Source organism: Octopus sinensis, linkage group LG4, assembly GCF_006345805.1.
Source record: "Octopus sinensis linkage group LG4, ASM634580v1, whole genome shotgun sequence".
In the NCBI taxonomy this organism is placed as follows: domain Eukaryota; kingdom Metazoa; phylum Mollusca; class Cephalopoda; order Octopoda; family Octopodidae; genus Octopus; species Octopus sinensis.
Genome location: NC_043000.1, coordinates 107,794,092 through 107,801,591, shown reverse-complemented (window position 1 = coordinate 107,801,591; position 7,500 = coordinate 107,794,092). Strand labels below are relative to the sequence as shown.

Sequence of the window (7,500 nt, the reverse complement as noted above, 5' to 3'; positions counted from 1 at the left end):
AGTAGCAGTAGTAGTAGTAGTAGTAGTAGTAGTAGTAGTAGTAGTATAGTTTATAATTGATGTTGTTGTTATCGTTGCATTTTCTGAACGGATAAATTAGGAACCAGTGGAGTACTGAAGTTGATGTATTATCTTCCTTAACCTCCACAACAACTCCAAAATTATATTCAGGGACTATACCTATGAGAAAAAAACCCTTGTTGTTAGTTTGTGGTTGTGTGTGTGCGTGCGTGTGTACGTTCGTGTGTGTGTGTGTGTGCGCGCGCATGCGTGTATGTGCGTGTGTGTTTTATTGTGCCTTTCTTTGTATTGTCAAGGAGAGTTAACTTAATCTCTGCAGGAGTCGGAACCACTGAGTGGGATATAAGTGAAAAAGATTAGTTTTATATGGGATTACTACATAAAAAAGCTTTCTATTTAATTGTTTGCACCATTTTCTCTCGTTTGGAGGAAAATAATTTATATTGAGAAAAAAGTATTTTCTTCGTACCACTCGTAAATAGACAAAATGGCTACATTATGTCAAAACGCTCCTACAAAATACAATTCGCAGAAGGCATTTAATTCACACCGTGATAAAATGAAAACTTTCTAACAGTAAACAAACTGATTGTCAACAAATTATAGGACACACATAACGATAACAACAAATGTCGGCGTAGTCCACTTCCCTTTCATCTTTTCGGGATCAGTTACATAGGTACAAGTTGAACACTATCCACCTCCAAAAAAGGATTTTCAGGCCTCCTGCTTTTAATTGAAAAGATTATCATCATCATCATCATCATCATCATCATCATCATCATCATCATCATCATCATTATTATTATTAATAATTGAGTGAGAGAGCAATGCATGCCATCAAAGTGAAACTGGGGTAAAATATACGAAATCCAGTATACCCATCATGACTACCCGTCTGATAAGGGTACACTAGGCACATGTATCACAACCATATGTGCGCGACATGGTGATCTCATATCAAAATAAACAGCACATGACCTTGCAGGTGGGGCCCAGTTAGAATTTTCTTCTGGTCGAGTAACCCATTCCGCTCAAAAGGTCCCTCAATAAGGGTTGTTTAAGGATGGTGAATGAAATACCCATGTTTCCAGAGGTGAATTATTCAAACTCCAAAGAATTCCTCTGAACACATTGCTATGATGCCCACCTCCACTAGTTCTGTTCATGATCAGAGATACACATATCGTCATCCACCAAGGGACATGCTTAACTGGTTATGGTCCAGTAAATATGTAGTATTGAGGGAAATATTTGATGTAGCCCATCTTTTACACCAAGGCAAAACATGTACATAATAACACTTCCAATCAGTTAAGATCAGAAGCCATGAGAGCATTTATCATCAGCATCATCACCTCTCGAAAGCCATAAAATTAGTCGAGCACTGGAGTCAATGCAATCGTCTATCCCCTACCCCAAAAATTTGAGGTCTTGTGCCTATACTAGAAAGAATTATTAAGCCAGCGAATCGGTAGACTTGGGCCGATACAATCGACTTCTCCACCTCACCCCAAATATTAGGCCTTCAGCCTATAGTAGCAACAATTATTATTATTATTATTATTATTATTATCATTATTATCTTCATCATCATCATCATCATCATCATCATCATCATCGTCATCATCATCATCATTATTATTATTATTATTATTATTATTATTATTATTATTATTATTAGTTACATCCCTTTGTCATGTGTCTTCAAGTTCTTCGTTTGTCTCTCTTCTTCTTTCATCCTTTCAGCTTCAATAAACTCAAGCTCTGACGACGGAGATCGGATATATCGACCAAAGTATGTGATCGTGTACTTATATCTAAAATCATTATGGTTTTGAAGAATTTGTAGAGTGTTATTAATAAGTGCTTGCTAAAACTTAACGAGGCATTGTAAACCTTGTTGTTTTTATTGTTTTCTTCTCGACACCTGCCGCGTAGCTGAACTTTTATTGTTGGTTCAGCCCAGAGTAAATGCAAGGCTAGCTGCGTTGAAAAATCTCCTAGAGAACTTGGTCGGCCAGTAATGTATAAAGTACGGCAAACTAGATATATATTGATTACCGATCGGACGGAATATGCTTGTGAAAAGATGGCAACTCAACCATGAATCGTACTTGTATCGTATACTGGACTTACAGGAAGTTTACCACTTTTGTGCAGTACTAGTAATTAGGCAATTTGAAGTAGGGGGATAGGCTCCGTGTGGGTACATGTCAGGCGAGAAGCCGTAGCTAAATCTTGCTGAAATCATCACATATTATCTATCATGCTTATTAAAATAAAAAAAAATTCCTTGGACACATTAAATATAGAAATAAGTATACACCGTGTTGGAAAGGAAATAAAATCTACCATAGTCACGACTGGAGCGCCTTTGATTCATTGTGCTTGCTTGATAAGACCAAATGATAGAAATAATGTAATAGTTTGAAGTCGGTGAACGAGGAAAGCAATTTCGTTGGGAGGAGCCAATCATTTGCATAAACACCAGTATCAAACCAGTCCTTAATTTTACCAACTTTGGAGGGTTGAATAGCAAGTTTGTTCTCGGCAGGATTTGAAACCAGAACTGAAACCGACTGAACAAATTCAAGCAGTTTTGTTTGTTTTTTGCCCGGTGCTTTTATTATTCGGCAACCCAAACGCCTTTAACGTCAACAATTAACAATTGCTTTAAAATTCTACAAAAGGCAAGCAAAGTTAAGATAGGATTAGCTCATTCCATCGACCCTAGTGCTTTATTTTAACGACACCGAAAGAATGAAAGGCAAAGTTTGCCTCGATGGTATTTACATAAACATATAATGTAAACAGCCGGAAAAAAATTTTCTAAACACTTTGTCCGACGATATTCGGAGCTGGGCGAATAACTTCTTCCAAAAAGTCAGAATAAATGATATGTAGTAAGAATAATTTGGGAGTCGGAAGATTTTCTCTCTTTACTTTTATCTTTAAGTCAGAGATAAAGAAGGACCAAGTAGTGCTTGTGACCCCTTGCAGGGCCTCCAAGTCCTGTCACCTGAATTTTTCCAACAAAATTGATAATCCGTTAAAGATGTCCCACCAAGATATCAGGTTGTAGTGTTAAACCGGAAGATAGATTTTGACCTCTGAAATAGAAGAACCGAAACGAATACCGTGTAGCATTAGGTACAACCTTCGTACAGATCCGGCAATCCACGTCGCTGCATTGTTTGATACTGAAAATTCTCGAGTATAGTCCGCCCTTGAATATAATACGCAGGGGATTTTTAGGGGGCTGTACCTCTGTAAAACCTAAACATTGTGTATAATACGCACCCCTTCTCTAACTTGAGTCAAGGAGGTCTATATAACGTCCTTGGTTTGTAAAAATGTATACGGTAACGTCCTTTATTATTACTGTATATATAACATGATGCAAACGTGTAGCTTTTTTGTGCATTTTGTTTGCAGAGAATAAAGAAATAACAGTAATAATAGTAATTACGTTTAATAAATGTTGCCTACTGCAAGTTATGGATGATGCTTTTATAACTTCATTGCTTTCAGACTTAGCTTAAGGCATTTTCGCGCCCGGCATCACAAAATGCGTCTGAAAAGACATTGCCGAACAACAAATAGAGACTCGGACATAGCTTAGAAAATATTTTTCATTTTCAACCTCGTGTATAGTACGCACTAGGGATTTTGACCTTTAAATTTTGGGGGAAAATGCGGATTATACTCGACGATTTACGGTATTTGCATTTTGTGTTTGTTTCTGTGTGCTCCTGTGTGTGTGTATGCGTGTATGTGTGCATGTGTGTGTGCATGTGTGTATGTGTGCATGTGTGTTTCTCTGTGTTCGTGCGTGTATGTCTGTGTTTGTGTGTGTATGTCTGTGTACATGTAGTTATGTTTACTCATCACAAAATCTTGTAATGGGTAAGAAACCAAAATGTAAGTATTCAATTGTGTTTTACTTGGCTTAAATCATGATTGGTATTGCAGCAGCAGCAACAGCCACTGCAGCGACAGCTACAGCAGCCACAGCTACAATGGTGGTGGTGGTGGTAGTGGTCGTCGTCGTGGTAGTTGTAGTAGTAGTAGTAGTAGTAGTAGTAGTAGTAGTAGTAGTAGTAGTAGTAGTAGTAGTGACTGATGATCATGATCAGGAAGATGACGACGACGTCGATATTCTTGTTGCTGCTTTTGTTGCTAATTATACGTGTGTGTGTGTGTGTGTGTGTGTGGAGAGAGAGAGAGAGAGGGAGGGAGGGAGAGATGAAAAGAGGTGAGAGAGAGAGATGAAAATAGGTGAGAGAGAGAGAGAGAGCACGTCTATATGAAAGAACCCTATTGAATCATGCAACATAGAGAATTTACCATGCATGCTATTAAGAGCCGCAACAATACGGTACGCACCTAGCGCATCCATTTCCACACAGTACACTACATACACACGCATACACACATACACATACACACATCAGTCGAAATTGCGAGGATGATCCGGTTCTTGACTGAAGATTGAAGGCTTCGAATGTCCCGTCCGTGTTTTTTATATCGTCTTCTAAATGTGTTACGTTCTTGTCCCAGCTTGTATTTTTCTACATATAATATATATATATATTATATATATATCTATATATATATATATATATATATATATATATATATATATATATATTATATATATATATATATATACATACATATATACAAATATGGACTCCGAGTGGGCAGCCATCTAAGAGTTTTTGTTCATCTTGATGCTGACATAAGTTCCTTGTCTCTCCTGGTGAGAAGGCAGCATAATGCACCCCTTATTCCTTCGAAATTAGGAATATGTAGCCTTCGAAACATATGTCGAGAATAAAGGAATTTTGTTAAATCGTCGTTCAACTCTATTCTTTCATTTATTTGTATTAAAAAACACACAAATTTTCACACGAAAGCACGTGATCTCTGCCCTTGGCATGTAGCTTCAACCGTGTTATTCTGACGTGAATTTGCTACCCAGGTATCAGGTATCGTTTAACCGAATTATCCATACTAGGATAATTCATTCAACTACTTACATACATATATATATATATACAAGTACATACATACATGGATATGTGTGTTTGCTTTATGTTAGCGTTGGAATGTCAGTGTTTTCCAGAAAAAATTATTTCCATAAATCGAAATAAATTTTACACGATGTTATATTTTAGTAGAATTTGATTAAGTTTACCAAAGTAAATATTGATAAATTACCGTCCGTTTCGTTGTTTAACCCTCTTCGGAACACTGGTTGGGAAAATGAAATTTCCGTTGCAAATCTATTTCAATAGTATATAAATAGCAAATTAATTAGTAATGTTTGACTTAATAGAATTAATTATTGGCCATTAGACGAAAAACAAGCAAGAAGAAAAGAAAAGCAAGAATATTAAAAGAAAAGAAAGATGGTGATGAGTTTATGGTAACGATATCATAACATAAATGCGTGTCTGACTATGTGAGTGTTAATTGTATGTTACGTTATTGTAATGATGCTCATGTGTATTTGTGGTTCTGTGAGTGTGTGTGCGTGTGTGTGTGTGCGTGTGTGTATGTGTGTGTGTGGTGTGTGTGTGTGTGTGTTCACATCAATACTTTTATTTACTCTAAATAACAACTGTAAAGCGTAATGAAAATATCGACTTCTCACAAGCGAATCCATCACCATTTTAATGTTGCTTTTGTTACTGTAGTAAACTGTCTCACTTGTGAACGCTGGCTGATGTCAATTCGAAACTTGTTGACCGAAGGTCAAAAGCATCGTTAGAACTTGCTGACTTAAGGCCACAAGCGTTCCTACTATGACCGTTCTGTCTTTTATCCAGATATAAAGTTGCTGTTATACATCATCTGCTTTGCTTTATTTTGTCTTTCCTTTAGAAACAAAACTGTAATTTGTTATGCTTACTATTTATTGCTGTTGTTATTGTTTCTGTTATTGCAAATGTTTTTACTGTTGCTTAGGCGTAGGTAAAACTTCATTTAGTAAATCTGCGATATAAGAAGTTCTAGTCATGACCATCTCGTACTTTTACTTTTATTTTCTATTTCATTTAGTTATTTATTTCTCTTTGTATATCTATGGTTCATTCGTTCTGTATATCATTCGATTCTTTGAAAAGTGGTATAATGCAAAGGCTATTTTGAGTTTATTCTAGCAAGTCATCTAATCGTATAGAGCAGTGCTATTCAAAGTGGCGGTCCACGAGCCATCAGCTGATGGTAGGCGGCGAGTTTCCAGAAAAGAAATAGTATAAAATGCTTATAATATGCTTATGTTATATTGTATTATTTGTTTAGAAAATAAATATACGATAAAAAAAATTCTCGACTTTTATTGTATTCATTATATATATTTACGGAGATGTACTTGCATAACAAGTGACCAGATCTGAGATCGTGTGCTGGAACGAAAACAATTGCAGCGTGGAAGGTGTTTATAAGCCACTTAAGAAACACGCAAAAACCGTTAGATTCACTTTAACATTTAAATTTAATTTGTCAAAATATTTTCGTCGCTTTGAGACCGCGACCTGTTCGAGTTTTGTCAGTGAACAGGTCGCGGTCTCAAAGTGACGAAAAGATTTTGACAAATTAAATTTAAATGTTGAAGTGAATCTAACGGTTTTTGCGTGTTTCTTAAATGGCTTATAAACACCTTCCACGCTGCAATTGATTATATATATTGTTTCCGGTATAAATTAATATTACTAAGAAATATTACCGGTCCCTGGCATATTGGAAAAAAAAAAAGAAACTACCGGTAAGCCACATCGGATAGTTTCAGAAGCATTGATGTAGAGGATATTTGTTGCGGTTTTTGTTTTATGACGAAAGCTAAATTCCGAAAGTAACCTAGCGGCTCGGCAACAGACACCATTAGAATATGAACCAGACTTTAAAACATAACCAATGAGGTTAATTCATTCATCTGAACACTTCAAAGCAGTGCCCCAGAATGGTCATAGTACAACGCGAGAAACAAGTAGAAAAATACATCTTTACATTCACAGACGTATCAGCACCAAGCAGTCTTTAGGCATAAGCGAACTTTAGGTTAGTCAAAATATGTTTGTTGCATATTTCAACTTCTAAAGGCAATTTCTCTGCAGAAAACACTCTCTAATGGTAAAATGGTGTAAAAATACAAAATATATGTCCAGTGCTGCCATCTGTTGGATACTCAGACTCGTATAACGGCTGTGATAACTAAAGAGCTAGAAACATACCTGGGAATTCGATAGTGAGTAGCACTGGGGTTTTCGCTCCTTTTTTTTCCACAAGAGAGAGTTTTTCTCCACGGCAATTGTAGTGAGTTTGCCTACCTAAAGCTAGTTTAAAAATACATACATGCATATATATATATATAATATATATATATATATATATATATATATATATATATATAATATATATATATATATGTACATATACATATGTATAGATAGATAGATAGATAGATAGATA

General features: G+C 36.0%; 1 protein-coding gene across 2 annotated transcripts in view; it reads right to left on the bottom strand.

Moving 5' to 3' along the window:
* Positions 1–7,500, bottom strand: part of LOC115211023 — a 607,449-nt gene that overhangs the window by 589,744 nt on the left and 10,205 nt on the right. The gene's annotated exons all lie outside the window — the stretch shown is intronic.